Below are 18350 nucleotides of genomic sequence, written 5' to 3'. Positions count from 1 at the left end.
TTGAGTAGGAGATGGAATGACAGGTGAGAACAATCACTTAAGAAAGATCCAAAATATCTAGATTTAATAAAATTTGAAGACTGGGAAACACCTCCCCTACCTCTTGGAGAGGCTCACCTGGAAAGCACCAACCTGGCAGTGGCCACATCAAAGTAAAATTGATTGAGGCCCCATGGTTTGGAAGAGAAAGAACAAGGAATTTGTTCTCTCAAGCTGTCCTGGGTGTCTAAATCCCATCCATCCATCCCTGGTATGGATGGGATTTAGACCTGGGGATGGGAAGCTAGTTGAGATGCTAAAAATGGGCTCACTGAGGGCAGTGGGACTGGGTTTCTGGAGTAGGGCTACAGAGGCCCTGTAGGTATGGAATGGTTCACCTGGACTAGAACCACGGGAAGTCCCAGCCAGCTCTCAGCACCATTCATAATGAAAGCAGGAGCCAAGGTGGGCCAGGTCCACCAGCTAGGGCTACTGGGCTGCAGCCAAACCAAAAGAGAAATTAGACCATTGAGTTGTGCCAGCCAAGGCCCTCCATAGCCAATGTCAACAGATTGGCCAGTATAAAACCATCTTCCTAAATGGTCCCACTCTACAGCATTGATCACCAAGGATCCAGAGGACATCGGTGGATACAAGGGCCTCTTCTCTCCTCACTGCTTTTAGGACACAAGAAGGCATTTCCCTATGCCCAGAAACTGTATTGGGAAAAGAAAGGGTGGGAGAGCAATGAAGTTTGGCAATGTGAACATTTTATCTAAAAGCGCTCATCTGGAGAGTGTCATATCCATTATAAAGATTTAAAGAAGCACAGTTTCTCTGCACATCTGTGTGTATCATGAGTCTCCAACCACAAGAAGTCTGGGCAGTTATTAGATATCATTTTTTGTAGCCACCCAGAGTAGAAATATCTGGCTAACATCCTCTGGCTGAAGAAAGCCTGTACTGTCCTATAACAAATTTGGGATTATTCACAGTCATGGGGGACAGGGAGAGGCTGGATCACTTAAACTTCCAATAATTCAAAAATATCATTTTTGCTGAGTGTTGACTATTGACCAAAATTTCCAGTTGCTCAGAGGTCGCCAAATGGACTGATTTGAACTGTATGTCTTTTCATGGCCTCTATCAGAGGAGGGAAGAATCTGTGAAATAATTAAACATGATCTTAGCCCCACCACCCCTGCCTTGTGCCCACCCCGGGTTGCTAGGACTGGGCATGGGGGTAGGAGGTGAGGACAAAAGTTGGGGGATGAGGCAGGGGTGAGTCTGCATCACTCTAGTAAGGCCTCCAGGGATTTCTCTCAGGGAACCCATGACCTTCTTCAGAGTTCTTTAGTGACGTTCTTCCCAGTGCACCTTGAATGAAATCTAAGTTTCCTTCCAGGCTGCAAGGTTTGCCCACACTAGCCTCTGTTTTCCTTTCTGATCTGGTTGTGCCACTATCTTCTGCCTCACTAAGCTCTGCTTTAAGTCAATGGGGATTTTATAAAAATTTTGTAGTACAGTTCTGAAAATTGTATAACAAAATGTTAAGTTCTTTTCTGTCCCTTATAGTCATTACTCTTTTTTTCCTCAAAATCCCCTTCACTCATTTCTTTCCATAGTTATCTCTTTGTCATCCTCAGTATCTCCGTTTAAATGTCGTCTCCATGAAATGAACTTCTTGATCTTCTATGACCTTCTGTGACTTTGCTCCCATGAATAGCTTTCCAAACGCCCTGGTTATTAACCTCTTAAGCATGTATAACAAGTTGTGGTGACTTATTTATTTATTGGTTTGCTCCTTTGTCTGTCTCCTGCACTGGAATACAAGTGCAAGCTTCCAAAGGACCATGTCTGTCTTTCTGATCATTGTGTCTCCAGCAACTAGCCCAGTGTTGGGCTTATACTTCCCTCTCAATAGAAAACTGTTAGGTGAATGAAATGGGCAGACATTGTTTAATGCTCTGATCTCAGTTCAGATACGTGGTAGCCCAAGGGAGGAAAAGGGACAAATCATCCCTTAAAGTCTGTCAAATGGAAAATGTCCCTCTAGAGGTTGGTTGTCCCTGAGGATATGGATGGAGTGAGGTTGATTTGGCAAGCTTCCTAGTGGCAAAGAGAGGGTTAACACAAAGGAGAAAAAGAAAAGACAAATGAAATCTGCTCAAAGCAAAACAGATGTTTCACCTCAGATCCACTTTGTTTCCATGAGGAACGGGTGGGCTGGTGGGGCAGTGGGGAGACAAGAGTGATTGTTTGCCTAGACTTTGCTTCCTCCTGAGCTGCCCAGTCTCTGGCAACCTGGGACTCTTTGCTCCCTCCACCCCTTGACCCCTTCCTGCCTCATCAAATGAGTCATGACCACAGCATTTGTGGAAACTCCTAGCAAGTGGCAGAGGGGAGGGGGTGGGAGAGAAACCCAAGAGCTAGCTTCTGGGAGGCTCTGAGGCTGTTTTGACCCCCAGAAGGCAAGTATGGTTGTCTTCCACGCTGCAGAAGAAAGCGTCATGTTTGAATGCTGGCCAGCTGGGTGTCTGAGTGTTAAGACCTTGTGAGAAATAGGAACAAGTTCTATGAGAGGCAAGGTACCTAGGACGCTGGGCTATGAAGAGGAAGAGAGCTCACTCCCTAACCTCAGGTGCACAGAAACTTCACCAGAGGCAAGGAAGAGTCAAAGGACCTGGTCTTTGGCAAGGTCATTGATGACTGGCAGGGAGGGATGTTACTGGGTGCAGTGCTGGAGCAGCTCTTTGACACAGCTGCCCATATTCAACACGCATAGTAGGTACCTACTATGTGCCAGGCCTGGTTCTTATCACTCAAGAATCATCAGTAGGAAAACAGCAAAGGCTAGCCCCCGTGGGGCTTCCTTTCCAGTAGTCTCATGATTTATAGGAGTTCATGGAATTTGATTCTATGTCCTTGTATTTTGGGTACACTCTAAAGCTGTCCTGTTTGCAGGTCTCTCAAAAATTGTGATCTCAGTTGGAGTGATAGGGGCAGTTGTAGTTAAGATCTTGAGAGAGCAAAACGAAAAAGGCATTAACAGGAGATATAGCCATTGAAGTCCATTGCGACAGGCTGGCACTAAAGAGCTTCCTGTTGCTAGGATGAGCGTGGTCCTTGGAGCACAGAGACCCTCCCCAGGAAAGAAGCAGTTTACTTGGCTTCTGTGGTATACCTGGCAGAGAGTGGGGTAGATTCTTCTGGCTCTCACTCTTGCTTCTAGCCCATTGGCAATGTTGCCATCCCAATGCCTCCTTTTTTGAGATACAGACTTGCAATGCTACCAGCCTCCTTTCCTTCCCAGCTTTGCCAGTTGCAGGCCGGTTACTGTCCACTCAGGTCAGGCTGGTATTGGTGTCTGTGCTGCCTCTTCTATTAATTATTAATTATTATTAATGTTCTAGACGTATCTGTTGGGAAAGGCAGAAGAGGGTGGAATGGGGATGACTGAGTTTGTGGTTGGCTTGGCACACCCATATTCCCAGCACTTTGGGAGGCTCAGGCAGGAGGATTGCTTGAAGCCAGGAATTGGAGACCAGCCTGGTCAGCATAGCAGGACCCCATCTCTCCCAAGGATAAAATAAAATAAAATAAAAATAGGAGTTTGTGATCTGTAAGGGATGCTAAGAAAGGATCAAAGTCCAGATGAGATTGGTTTCCTCTTTTTCCTCATTGCGCTTCAACAACTCTGTCTCAAGGCCACCTGCAGGTGATTTTGTCTCCCCAAACTCTTCCTCTAAATGGTAACCACTGAATCCCTGCACAGACCACACTGGTCTTCTTTGGCCCTCTCTCACTTGCTTGCCATATGCCCCTGAAGGTCATCATGTTTTTCTTATCCCCCAAGTGCATTAGCTGATAACCAGTCACCCCTAACCAAACTTCACTTCTTTCCTACCTAGGATAGACTCCAGGTTATACCTATTCAGTTGTTATTCTAGGAGAAAATAACACCCTTTTAGCTTAAGCCATTCTTTGTTACATTTTCTGCTACTTTCAGCCAGATACTTCCTGAACCAATGTAGCTCATCTCCCTGGTTCATTTGATTTTTGATGTTGCTATGCTGTAGCTGCTTAGAGTTCCCATGTATCTCTTCTTATTATGAACTTCCTATATTTATGAAACTATCAGAGCTGGAAAATCCCTTTGAAATCAGCATCCAGTCTCCTTATTTTTATATAGGGAAAGTAAAACCCATAGAGGGAAAGTAATATGAGAGTTAGTGGGACAGCCAGGCCTGGAACCCACAAATCTTGGAAATTAGTCCAGTGTTCAGTGCCAGCCATCTCCCTATTTCCTTGACTTGAAACGATAATAAAGGTTGAGGTGCAAAGAAAATCTCTGCTTTTGCTTGATGTGGCTATTGTAGACATACTGAGCACAGCCCTGTGCCTGAGGCTCTGACCATCTTGTGGAAAGACAGACCCTGAAAACACGAGCAGCTGTCCCGGAGAGTGGAGAGGCCCCAGGCGCTGGCTCACAGAGCTTCTCTCTCCGCTCCTCTAAATTACTTTCCTGGAGACAGATTCAGCCTCTGCCCAGCTCCCTATAGCAGTGTTCAGACATGAGCTTAGTGGCTGCACTCTTACCGACACCATGGGCACAAACCAATTAACTGTGAGAGTTGCATGCGTGCATACACACACCCACACAGACACACAGACACACACACATAGGAGACATGCTGCTCTCCTGCTGCCCATTTCTTTTGTCTCTCTCTATCTTGGCCTCTGTTAAGACCCACTTAAATGTTCAATAGCTTATTTTTCTTTCCTCTCTTCTGTCTGTGGGTGTGACAGTATAGCCACAGCCCTCACTCTCAACATTGAATATCTTATTAGTTTTCTTTTTATAAGCCCCCGTGTCAGAGGCATTTGAACCACAGCAACTCCATCTTAAATAGGAGCTGGGTAAAATAAGGCTAAGACCTACCGGGCTGCATTCCCAGAGGGTTAGGCACTCTAAGTCACAGGATGAATAAGAGGTCAGCACAAAATACGGATCCTAAAGACCTTGCTAATAAAACAGGTTGCAGTAAAGGAGCCGGCTAAAACCCACTAAAGTCAATATGGTGACAAGAGTGACTGCTGGTCGTCCTCATTGCTACGTTCCCACCAGCACCATGACACTTTACAGATGCCATGGCAACGTCAGAAAGTCACCCTATATGGTCTAAAAATGGGAGGCAAGAATAATCCACCTTTTGTTTAGCATATAATCAAGAAATAACCATAAAATGGCAGCTAGCAGCCTTCGGGGCTGCTCTGTCTATGGAGTAGCCATTCTTGGATTCTTCTACTTTCTTAATAAACTTGCTTTCACTTTACTGTATGGACTTGCCCTGAATTCTTTCTTGTTTGAGATCCAGGAACCCTTTCTTGGGGTCTGAATCAGGACCCCTTTCCTGAAACACCAGCACCAGATTCGCTCACTGAGTGTGCTTCTCCCTTCTGCTGGGGAGGCACTCCCTCTACCTCTCCCCTGGGCTGCCCCTTGCTGCCATTCTTCTCCCAGCACTGACATCCAGTCCTCCCAGGGGCCTTTGCTCACCTCCTGGTACTGCCAGTCACTCTCTAGCATGCCACTTCCTTCCCTCTTTGGCCTGGATATATATATATATTTTTTTAATTTTTGTTTTTATTTATTTTTTTGAGATGGAGTCTCATTCTGTCACCAGGCTGGAATGCAGTGGTGCCATCTTGGCTCACTGCAACCTCTGCCTCCTGGGTTCAAGCGATTCTCCTGCCTTAGCCTCCTGAGTAGCTGAGACTACAGGTGCCCGCTACCATGCCCAGCTAATTTTTGTATTTTTAGTAGAGACAGGGTTTCACCATGTTGGTCAGGGTGGTCTCGAACTCCTGACCTCATGATCCACTGTCCTCAGCATCCCAAAGTGCTGGGGTTACAGGTGTGAGCCACATGCTTGGCCTAACCTGGGTATTTTATCTTCTTCAGAGTATTTAGTAGCAACAAAATGATTATGCCGATTTGTTTACTTGTTTGGTTTCCATTTTTCCTTTTTTTAAACATTATTATTATTTTTTAAAAGACAGAATCTCACTCTGTTGCCTAGCTTTAGGCTGGAGTGCAGTGTGCAATCATAGCTCACGGTAACCTCCAACTCCCGGGCTTAAGCAATCGTCCTGCTTCAGCCTCCAGAGTAGCTAGAATGATAGGCACAAACCACCATGCCTGGCTATGTTTTAAAAATTGTTTGTAGAAATCAGGTTTTGCTATGTTGCCCAGGATGGTCTTGAACTCCTTGCCTTAAATGATCCTCCTGACTTTGCCTCCCAAAGTGCTGGGATTACAGACGTGAGCCATGGTGGCTGGCTGCCATTTTTCTTTGTAGAATGCAGACATTTCTTCTAGGGCAGAAACATCCATTCTGTTAACATCCTGTGTTGCTTTCCAGTAACAAACCCGTGCCTGGCTTGAGACAGGCATTGAAAAATCATTTGTTGAACTTTAGTCCGCTGAAGTTGACTGAAGATGGACTTGAAATCATTTGTTGAACTTTAGTTGACTGAAGATGGACTTGAAATGAGCTTCCTCCACACCATGGGCCATCTGTGCTGTGGGTGTAGGACAAACAAAAAACAACATGGACAAGCCTCAGTCTGTACTGCTGTCTTTCCAGTGTCCTTCCCCTCACACTTGATGTAAATCCACAGACTTTCCATCAGGCCTCTTTATATCTATCACAACCTCCCCGCACCCACCACAGGAGAAAGGAAGATCTCTCTAAAGGCGTTACCAGAGGTCCATGCCTTTGCCTCTGGCTGCTAATCCCACCTTCTCCTGACTCCTCTTGAGCTCTTTGGAGAAAGCGTCTCTCCTTCTCCCCTTGATCTGCCTGCATGGGAAATTCTGAGGCATCAGAGCTCCTGTGATTCTCCTTGTGAGAAGAGAGAGACCACAGCTTCTTACAGACCTCTAGAGATGCTGGGGTGGATCTCTGAGTTGACTCCCAATGTCCCAATGTCCCCTTGTATTCCATCCAGCTTGAGCTTTTAGGACAGCGTCTCTCCATCACCTCACTCCCCCAGCCCCATTTCACTATGCTCCCACTTCCCCTTATTTTTGGGCTCTCCTAGAATGTTTCCTGGTCCTGGTCTGCATGACCAGCCCTCATGCGAATATCCACTTCTGACCACAGTTCTCTGTAGAGAACAGTACCTGCCTCTTTTTATTCTGGATTTCTCATTCACAAATCCTTACTCAAAATTTTTCCTGCGGGAGGGCTTTCCTGGCTTACTCTCTTTGACTCTCCCTACTTGACTAATTCCATCTGCCCCTCCAACTTGTCTGCCTGCACAGAGCCACCTCCACAGGATCCAGGTGTGTCCAGATACTGGTAGGTATCAGATTTTAGGTCCCCATTTAATCTTCATGTTTGTTGGAATTTTCTTACAGGTAAGAAAATCATTTTTCTGTGTCTGGGAGGGCAGTCTGTCTATGTATTTTTTTCTTTTTTACTAATTCTTTTTCTCTTTCTTGGTCATCAGAGTAGAGTATAAACTGGAAGACCATGAATGAGTAATCATGGTTCCAGGTTTGTTCCTTCTCATCATTCTTGCCAGCCCCAATCCTGCTCACCCTCTCCGTAGCCCTGTGGCTGACTAGTTGCAAATTAGATAAATCATCTTGAGTCCATCAGGAATTCTTCTTTTTAAGGTGTCCTAGCATTGGTTTGCAGGAGAAAGAAAACAAAAGGGGGAAGGAGTGGGCAGAGAGGAAAGCACCTCTGACCTCAGGGGTCTTGCAGTTTATCAGAGAAGGGGAACAAGCCATAAAGGAACAAACATAAAGGAAAACACTTAAAGAAGGTTGAAGGAAGCAGCTCAGATGCCCAGAATTTTGGCTTCTGGGTCTTTGTTTCACCCACTATTGACTGTCCTGGCAACTGTCTAGGAATATTTCAGAGTCACTTGGGTAGAGCCCGAGAATGAATCAAACGTCTCTTTTCATAGACCCACTGGGCTGGCTGAGAGTGGTGATGGTCATTCTGTCCATCCCCTTCCCCCTAGGCCAGACCACATCAATTCAGCCTGCCAGTCAGGGGTACCTCCTGTTTCCAAACCTCACCAGAGACGGATCCTACCCAGCTCTGTCTGCTCTTCCTGCCCCTGTGGTTTTGAGCCTTGGTAATGAATGGCTGAGACGGCTGCATTCCTTGGACAGCCTCTTAGCCCTGCATATTTGTCAAGGACTCTTGGGAAGGGAGCTCAAGGGGATCTAGAGGCAAAGGCCTGTGTAAGGCTGCCCAGCCATACTCAGCTTTTTCCACTGGGCCTCTCAACTGCAATCTGTCTGTGCTCCAAGGTGGGGAGGTGGTTCCCATTTGCAAGGGGATGAATGCTGGTGTTTGACTTATTGCTGTATCAGGGCCCAGAAGTTGTGGCAGAGAAAACATCTCTTTAATTTGGAAAAGAAAAAAAAGACCAACTTTGAATTCCACCTGCCTCCTCAGTCTTCAGCACCACTTCCTCTTCCACCCTACTTTTCTCACCTCTCCATGTGGGATGACTGCCCACCAGGACAGGCCTCACTGACAGCTCTGTCTCTGCTGGGGGCCCCACAGTTCTGTTGTCCTGCTGGATGAAAGGCTGTCAGCTGATATTGCTCAGTGCTGAGAACTGAGGCTCTAGTGGGATGAAGAAGTAGTCTTGGGTGAAAGGGTCACACCAAATGAGTGTTGGCCAAGACCAAGATTTATGTATTTTTAAAAACAGATACCTCTGTCAAGTTTTCTTTATGTCTTTCCTATAGAAAATCCCATTTCTTCTAGACCACTTCAGCTTTTTCCATTCTTCAGAGTGACCATGTAGAGTTTGGTGGTCAACCATGCAGCCACTGATGACAAATAAGAAGCAATGGATACCACATGTGCTGTTTCCTCTGTTGGGACATGCTCCCCACCCTGGGCCCTACACCACACCTCTGGCTATCACTAGCCTCATTCCCTTGGGGCCTTCAGGTCTTAGTTCAGCCCAGGTAGCTGCTCCTCTTACATGCTGCCTCTGCAGTTTCAAGAGAGGGGAACTGAGAGAAAGTGGTCACACACAGATCAAGACGGGAGGAGGCTTCAGGCAAGGAGTGCCTTGATGCAGTTGATAAGCATCCAAAAGTTTGGATTGGGTTTATAATTCAGCAAGAAATCAGTAACTTCCTGGAGAGAAACTTCAGGGGTTTATAAAGTCAGAAACTGCACAACAGTAGGTTGAGTAGCAAATAAGAATAAAGCGCGAACAGTGCCTTTAGACAACTCTTTCAAGAAATGACCTATGAAATTAAAAAAAAAAAAAAGTAAAAAAGGCATTAGCTAAAGAGGAGAAGTGGAAAAAGAAGATGATTTATTTCTGTATTGTTAAGATGGAAGTGACCTGAGAAATGTAGTCTTGGGCTATTCTATATTCTGGGTGTTCTCTCTTTACCACACCCAGATCCACTCCTTGCCCTACTCTGTGCCCTGAGAGGCTGACCTTTCCTGACTATGTTAAGGGGTCCCTTGCAGTCTGATTTCCTGTTGAGTTCGGCCAATGGGAAGCAGAGGATCAAAGGGCAGGAGAAGGAGTTGGGAGTATTCACTCCTTTGTCTCTCTCTTTACCAAGTTAAGGTTCAGTAGTGGACCATGTTCCTCTATCAAAGGCTAGCACTCCTGCCAGGCAGCTCTCTCCTATGGTACAGTGATAGTTCTCTACTAGGCCTGTTGTTGTTAGCTTGGGAACTTCACCAATCCTTCCCAATTTCTCTTAGCTTGACTACATCTTTGCAAGCAGTCCCTTTAGTAAACTCTCCTCAATTACCCCATTTGAGTATAACATCTGTTTCTTATTGGGGACCTGACTGGAAAAGGGGGGCAATTAAAGACCCTGTTTTTATCAAAGCCTCCAGAGATTGCTGGGAATGTGAAGAGAACACATTAGAGAAGCTGTAACAATAGACAGTGAATAGAAATGGGAGAATTTTAGTCAAAACCATGTTGTCACTTCACGTTTTGAGGCCTTTACTCTGCTTTTGACCCATCACAGTGATGAATAAAATACAAGTCACGTCAATGTAGTTGAATCTCCAGGCCTGTGGGGCCATGGGTCAAAAAAGTAGGCAGAGGCAGCTGCATATGCAATTCTGTTAGTTTAAAATTAGAAATCCCCATCTCTCTGTTTTTGCTGTCAAGTCATGAAGAGGCTGGGGAAAGATGCTGCAATATGAATCTATGGCTTACATAAAACCACATGTCTAGCAAGGCAGAAGAAGGTGGAGCACAGCCCGTGAGGGAAGGCCTAGGTCAAGGCACCTGCTAGCTTAGAGACTGATGTGGTTTCATGTGTCCCCACCCAAATCTCATCTTGAATTGTAGCTCCCATAATTCCCACATGTTGCACGAGGGACCTGGTGGGAGGTAATTGAATCATGGGTGTGTTTTCCCTCATATTGTTAGTGCTAGTGAATAGGTTTCAGGAGATCTGATGGTTTTATAATGGGAAGCCGTTTTTGCTTGGTTCTCATTTTTCTCTTGCCGGCCACCATGTAAAAAGTCCCTTTGTTCTTCCTTCATCTTTCACCATAATTGTGAGGCCTGCTCAGCCACAGGGAACTGTGAGTCCATTAAACCTCTTTTTCTCTATAAATTACCCAGTCTCAGGAATGTCTTTATCAGCAGTGTGAAAATGGACTAATACAGAGATTAAATCTGATATTCCTAATATCACACCAAGATAGAAATCCCAAACTGCCCATATATAACTTGAAGTGAACTCATAGAACTTGAACCTATAAAACCAAAATCTGAGACACATGAGGAATATTAACCATAAGACAAGCACTTAACAAAATAAAATGTGGGAAAATAAATTCATTTCAGATTAAATGAAAATGATAGGACAATCTGAAAATGATTTAAAATGAAGTCTTTAGGATTGTCACAGAGATAAAGTATAATAAAAAATTAAAAGATAAAACAAGAAATCATGAAACACAAAAAGCAAAAATTAAATCTATATAAGAGAATATTTATAGTAACAGTAGTAAATTATGTACTAAAAATTGCTATTTTAAAAAGTACTCAATAAATGGAATAAACTCTGAAGTAGAGTTTAGAGCCAAACCATAAAGAGAGTATTTAAATGGCAGTGATAATTAATTTTATGTGGCAATTTGACTGGGCTGTGGGTTGCCCAGATATTTGGTCAAACATTATTCTGGGTGTTTCTGTGTGGATATTTTTGGGTGATACTAACATTTCAATTGGCAGAGTAAAGCAGATCACCTTCCATAACATGAGCGGGTCTCATCAAATCAGATGAGTAGGACTGAATAGAACAAAAGCCAATCTTCTCTCAAGCAAGAGGAGATTCTCCAGCGGATCACTTAATAGGACTTCATTTGCACCATCAACTCTCCTGGGTCTCAAGCCTGCTGGCCCACACTGCAGATTTGAACTTAAAAGTCTCCCTAATTGTGTCAGACAATTCCTTATAACACATCTCTCTCTATATATGTACACACCATAATGGTTCTGTTTCTCTGGAGGATCTGTTACAATGGGAAAACAGAACTCAGAAATATAAACAAAATATAGACAAAAAGAAAAATACATATGTGCACATACAAACATATTAATGTTTGTATGGGAAGTTAAGGGCAATAGAAATGGATTGAGAGGCTCCAATATGCATCTGATTAGGAGTTCCAGGAAAAATAGAGAATGATGTAAGTTTCCAGAATTGAAGTTGTGAATCTTTTGGTGAAAGTTCATATAAAATGCAAACAGAACAAATGAAAATAAAACCACATCTATTTACACTGTAGTGAAACTGTAGAACATGAATAATAAAAATAAATGCATATTAGAAGCTACCAGAAGGAAAAGACAGCTTACTCATAAAGGATTAATGATTATATTGACAAAAGAATGATCTTCAGCTAGATTAGACCCCCCATTACAGATAAGTTGATATCTTCATAGCAGTAAGAAAAAAAGTCAACCTAGAATTTCATCCCAGCTAAACTATTCAATTGTGAGGGCAAAATAAGGATACATTAAGTTACAAAAGGACTAAGAAAATGTACTGCTCCCAGACCCTTGCATTTAGTTCAAAAAGAGAAAAGTGAAATCAGAGGGAACAATTGGGGGCAAGAGAGAAAAAGTTGTAAAGTAGTTCAGTAAAAGTGCATTAACTACTAACTTCTAAAAATAAATTTTGTATTAAGAAATGCAGCTAAAAGTCTAGACAATAGCATCAAAGAACGTTGGTGGTAGGGAGTGCTCAATAAACTAGTTAAAACCTACTAAGATTTCTGTTTTAAGAGGATTCTAGAAATTATGAATAAACTTAGAACTTAGTAAAAATTTTTGTGAGGTCATGCACTGCACAGTATTTTGGTCAATGATGGACCACATATATGATGGTGGTCCCAGAAGATTATAATACCATAGTTTTACCATAACTTTTCTCTGTTTAAATATGTTTAGATATACAAATACTTAGAGTTTTCTACAGTATTCATTACCAAAACATGATGTACAGGTTTGTAGCCCGGGGCAATGAGCTATACCATATAGCCTAGATGTGTAGTCAGTGATACCATCTAGGGTTGTGTAAGTACACTCTATGATGTTTGCACCATGACAAAATTACCTGATGAGACATTTCTCAAACATATTCCTGTTGTTAAGTGATGCAAGACTGTATATATGCATATTTAACAATTTATCAGTGACCATTAAAATATAAGAAATACAATTTAATGTCTAAGTCAGAAGCTGATTGGTGAAAAGGTGTTGATGTGGAGAGAATAGCTAAAGCTCTATTAATCCAACACAAGACAGGCAAGGAGAAAAAAAAGGTTTAAAAAAGAAGCATAAAAGGAGAAAACACAAAAGAAGTAAAAACATCGATTTACTAAAAAGCAAGGAGCAGAATCTTATAAACAGTATGACATCATTTATTTTTAAAGTTACCAGGGACACAAAACAATAATAAATGCTTTTGTATAAAAATGTACTAAAAATATAAAAACTCATGGAAGTGGGATACATATCTTTAGGTGTGGGGTTACTAAAAAGGGGAAGAAAACGAGGGGATGGGGCTTCAGTTGTATTTTAGTGTTTTATTTATTTTTAAAAGGCCTGAAACATACATGATAACATTAACATTTTTCAAAATTTTGGTTGTGGCACATGTGTGTGTTTTAAGTTGTTCTCTAGAATTTTTTATATCCTGTGTCAGAAATATTTCATGATTTTTAAAGGAGAATAAAATGAGAGGTAGAACTGTATGGCTGCGGAAACAGAAGTAGGACCAGTATGAGTTTATGGCAATGGGGGATTTCCTTAGATCTGGAGAAGGATTTGGACAGGACTCTCTAGGTCACAGCCAGGTAGACACAGGCTGAGGCTCTGGATCACATAATTTTGTACTTACAGAGGTTTTGCTTCATTCTATTCATAGCTAGGAAAGTAAAAGGAATACTTTGTAAGTAAACCATGGGCTAGGTTCTAGAACAAGTTGTGAGAGATTTGGCCCAAGAAGGACCAGAAAAGGGCTGTTTAATTATCTCACTATATACCAGGCTGACTTGTATACATGTGAAGTGATTGTGTAGAATTTCTTACCTAATATTTAAAGTATATGCTACTTTATGTTGAACACAAGCCACTCTGCTAAATGTTTGACCTGTGTTATCTTCTTAATAATCTTCAGCCTATGAGCAGTGTTTTGATTGCCTTTCTATTTCATTAAGAGACAGTATGAGGGCCTTTCCTCTCAGAAGTTCTCTCTCTCTCTCACTAGGTAGAGAGTTGTTTGCCTTTCTCTTTCTTCTGCCTATTAAATCTCTACTCTTAAACTTCTGGGGCGGGGAGGGGGGAAAGAGGCAGGATGATGGAGTGATTGGGAATCATAGACTCTGTAGTGTTAGATCACAGCTTTGCTCCTCACAAGCTATGTGATTTTGGCAGCTCACTTAACTTCTCTGTGCCATGGTTCGTTCATTTATTATTTTATTTTTTTTAAAAACTAGGTCATGCTCTTTAACCCAGGCTGAAGTGCAGTGGCACTAACTGGCTCACTACAGCCTCAACCTCCTGGGGTCAAGCAATCCTCCTGTCACAGCCTCCCATGTAGCTGGAGTCACAGGTGTGCAACACCACTCCTGGCTAAGTTTCTTGTTTTCATAGAGATGGAATCTCGCTATATTGCCCAGGCTGATCTTGAACTCCTAGGCTCAAGGAATTCTCCCACCCCGATCTCTTGAAGTGCTAGGATTATAGACATGAGACACTGCACCCAGACTCTCTCATGTTAAAAGCGGGGAGGAGGAATATCTATCTCACTGCAACTTAAATGTGTTGATACATATGAAGACTTAGGAGACTTGTTGGTATATAGTAATCTCTATATAAGTGGTTGCTATTATTATTTGTTATTCTGAATCAGAAAACAAAAATCCAGAGAGATAAGGTAAGGTAACTTGAAAAAAGTTCCCAGCTAGTAAATGGTAGAGCTAGGTCTCAAATCCAGGATTAATTAACTCTAAATTCAAGTACTGAATTGCTATACTATTCTGCCTCCCCAGGAGACATAAAAAATAGAGAGACAGTAGAAAACAAAAAACATCAGAGTTACTGGAGAGAAGTAGGGTGAATCAGAAATACAGGGACAAAAACTTTATGGCAGAAATCTGGATTTTCCCTTACAGGCTAGCAGACAGAGCTGTGAGTCTGTCCATCAGCACATTCCCCCTTTCCTCTCTTTTAAAAGGCCTACTGGTAGGTTCAGGCCTCTGCCTTCGTCTGTGAAGCTGTGAACTTCTGGAAAGATAGAGCCCCATCTTCAACCCCAGAACTTTATTTATGGTTGATCCGAGTCAATAGTGGTCCTGTTCTTCTTGATAGAAATTGGTTTGGGCATGGACAGTAAGATGTGAGAGCAGGCCTTATCCCATGGAGGGGTTCTCATGAAAAGTGGACTCATGTGTGAATAGATGAGCTCTCTTTTCTGTTGGATGTTGTGGTGTCTGGGTGTCTTGGCCTTTTGGGCTTCTATAACAAAGTACCATAAACTAAGTAGCTTATAAACAACAGAAATTTATTTCTTACAGTTCTGGAATCTAGGAAGTCCACCCTCAAGGCACTGGCAGATTCAGTGTCTGGTGAGAGCCGGCTTCCCAGTTAATAGATGGTGCTTCTCACTGTGTCCTCACATGGTGGAAGGGGCAAGACAGGCCTCTGGAACCTCTTTTTTAAAGGCACTAATCCCAATCATGAGGCCTCCACCCTCATAACGGAATCACTTCCCAAAGGCCCCACCTTTTAATATTATCACATTGGTGGTTAGGTTTCAACATGGAAATTTGGGGGGAACACGAACACTGAGACCATAGCAATGGGTAAGATTATGGTAGTCACGTTTCACCAGTAGGTTAGCTAACCCAAGGACCATGGGTTAGACATGAGGGTGCTAGAGCAGGAAGACAGAAAGAACCAAGGCCTTGTTGACGTCAGTGAACTCTGAATTCACCAGCCTCAGAATTGTCCTACCCATAGACTTTTGTTACGGGAGATAATGTTTTCTTAATTGCTCAGGCCAGTTGAGATATATTCTGTTACTTGCAGCCTGAACCATCCAAACCAGTTCAACTACAAAATCAAACGCTTGCTACCAGAGGAGAGAAATCTTTAGGCGTATTCCTAGGGCGACCCTAGATCTACGGGTCTGTTTCTGAGAGTGAGGATGGGCTGTGGCCCTGCAGCGTTGCCGCAGAAGCTGGTTTCTCATGTTTTGTTGGAAAAGGCCATTCTGGGAGCTGGGTCACGAGCTCCTGGAGAAGCAGAGTTCCCCAGCCCTTTAACCGGAGAAGCTCCCATAACAACCAAACAGGCAGGATTCCAAGGGGGAAGATAACAATGATCTTGGAGCTTCTCCCTACTCAGATTAGATGCATGAAGGTAATAAAAACCACCCAAAAGAAACTGCAGAAAGAGGCCTTGGGAAGCGCATTCAAGAGGGTGAAAAGGAAGAACAGAAGGAACCCGTGGAAAGAAAATCTTCCAGACCAAATGATGGTCCAAAAATAATGAGACCAAAGTTCAAAAAAGTAATTTAAACCAAATAAGGCAGGGAAGGCCTAGCCAGCAAGGGGCAGGCTCACTCTGCAGGGAGCAGGCGAGCAGAGGGGATGGAGTTGAGCAGAGTTCACTTCAGGACAGCCCTGGGTCAGAGGGAACTGAGGAATGCACCCGCTGCCCAGGTTAGCAAGGGGGGCAGGACCAGATGGCATGCCTTCTTACCTCCCCTGCCCAAGGGGCCTGGAGCATTGCTGCCACCCTCACTGGTGACAGGGCTGCTTGAAGTTGCAGAGCACATCCCATCTGGGTGGGCTTGCTGCCACTGCAACAGAGAGCCTGCGGGACCAGGCAAATGAAGGAAGCCTTACTTGCTCATAGCCAAGCTTCTTTTCAGGTTCTCTTTTATATTTTATTGCAACAAAGAATTCCAGGGCCATACTGCGAGCCAGGGATGATGGATGCTAAGCTCATTAACCGCCTGCTCAGTTTGTGGACTTGTTCCTGCTGAATCTGCAGTCCAGGTACTGCCAGTTTCTTAGCGTCAGAGCCCTCGTAGAGTTCATTTGTGCATTCTGCATGTGGATATGTGTGTGCATTTACCCAGATTTTTGAAAAGCTTTCTATTTACCTTTTCTATTTACCACATACTCTCTTCCACACTTAAAACTCCACACCTTCTACCACAGCTTTTGGAGTGAGAGCACTGGGTTACAATACATGTTTCCACAGGAATTGAGCATTTAAAGAGGTACTAAAGTGAACATGATGAATTTAAATTCTAGGTAAACAGCTCTCAAAAGCTCTCTCTTCTTTGTGCTTTCCTCGATTATGACTTCTGATGACAGAGGACAAACTGAACGGTGTATCACAGTCATCAGTTGATTCACTCTGCACCACGGGTCCCGAGTGGCATTTGGGGGCAATGTGGTATCTTTTTCTTAACTCAGGGCCCTCTTAGTACCTCCTTGTCCCTCTCTGGAGCACCTATGAATCCTTAGGTCCACTGTTCACCCCGGGCAGGCCATGGAGTGCAAGCAGTGCTGCTGGAGGCTTGCCTAGCTGGTCACTGTCCCGCTCCACTGCTAAACTTTCCGCCCACACTCAGGCCATGCTGAATATGGCTCTGTGTGGGGCTCCTCCAAGATGCTCCCTGTCTCCCCTAAGATGTGTTTGGCAAACAGTGTCACTGGTCACCTCCTCCAAATATTCTCAGGTTCCTTCCATATCTAGCTGGAAAATGCTCACTATGCCTCCTTCTGATCTTGGGGTTCACCTCAGGAGTGGGGAGATTAGGACATGTAAGTCACATCTCTCTGCTGTATTTCTGTCTTTCTCTCCTGCTCACAGCCCCCTTGGGATACACAGATAGGTTCCCTTTCCACTCTGGGCTTCAGAGTAGGGTGTGTGTACAACATTCCTTTATTCTCTTCCCATCTGCCACGTGATTTGCCCGTCCCTATTCCTGAGACATGAAGGCAAATAGGGTGCAATGAATGAGAACTTGTTTTCACAGATAAGTGAACATGACTTTTGAAGTGGTTAGAATAACACAGCAATCACATTAGCATACATAGACCCTTGAGGCTGACTGGGAGCCCTGTACAAAAAATAAAAATAAAAAATAATAAAGGCTGCTTTCTGGCTGAGAAGGGAAGGGAAGAGTAAGGATTTTCAATAGCATGGGGTCACAACTCCACAGGTTCTGCAAGTTTTTCTCTCTGAAAAAGAGGACTCTTGACTTTTCCTGCTTTCTTTTAATTTCAAAACAGCACACACACTTTAGGAGCAATAGCACCATGGATGAGTTTCTTGCCATCACATGAGCAGGATGGCATAATCAAGATGCCCCCAGGAAAGATCCTCCTATTTTTTTCTAATTCAGAAAAAAACAGAAGAATAATATGATACACATATCCCCTGCTCATATTCAAAACGTTCACTTTTTGTCACTTAGGCTTCAGATAGTATATCTCACAGTGAAAGTTGAAAACCATTTTGTTCATCCTCTCCATCCTAGTCTTGCTTCTTTCTCTCCAGCAATGACCACTGTCAATAGTTTGATATATAGTATTCCACTCCATGTTTTTATTAGCTTATTACAGATTTTATGTATTGGACAATAGATAGTATTGCTTTGTAGTTTTAAAATTTTGGCTGAATAATATACTGCATGAATTGTTTTGCAATTTGTTTTCAGTAAACAATATGTTTTTGAACTATATATTTTCATGCTTATAGATACAGTCCTTTTTTTTTTTTTTTTTTTTTTTTTTTTTTTTTTTTTT

This window comes from Piliocolobus tephrosceles, chromosome 11 (assembly GCF_002776525.5).
Source record: "Piliocolobus tephrosceles isolate RC106 chromosome 11, ASM277652v3, whole genome shotgun sequence".
In the NCBI taxonomy this organism is placed as follows: domain Eukaryota; kingdom Metazoa; phylum Chordata; class Mammalia; order Primates; family Cercopithecidae; genus Piliocolobus; species Piliocolobus tephrosceles.
The sequence above is the reverse complement of the archived record's forward strand: the minus strand, read 5'-3'. Positions refer to the sequence as shown.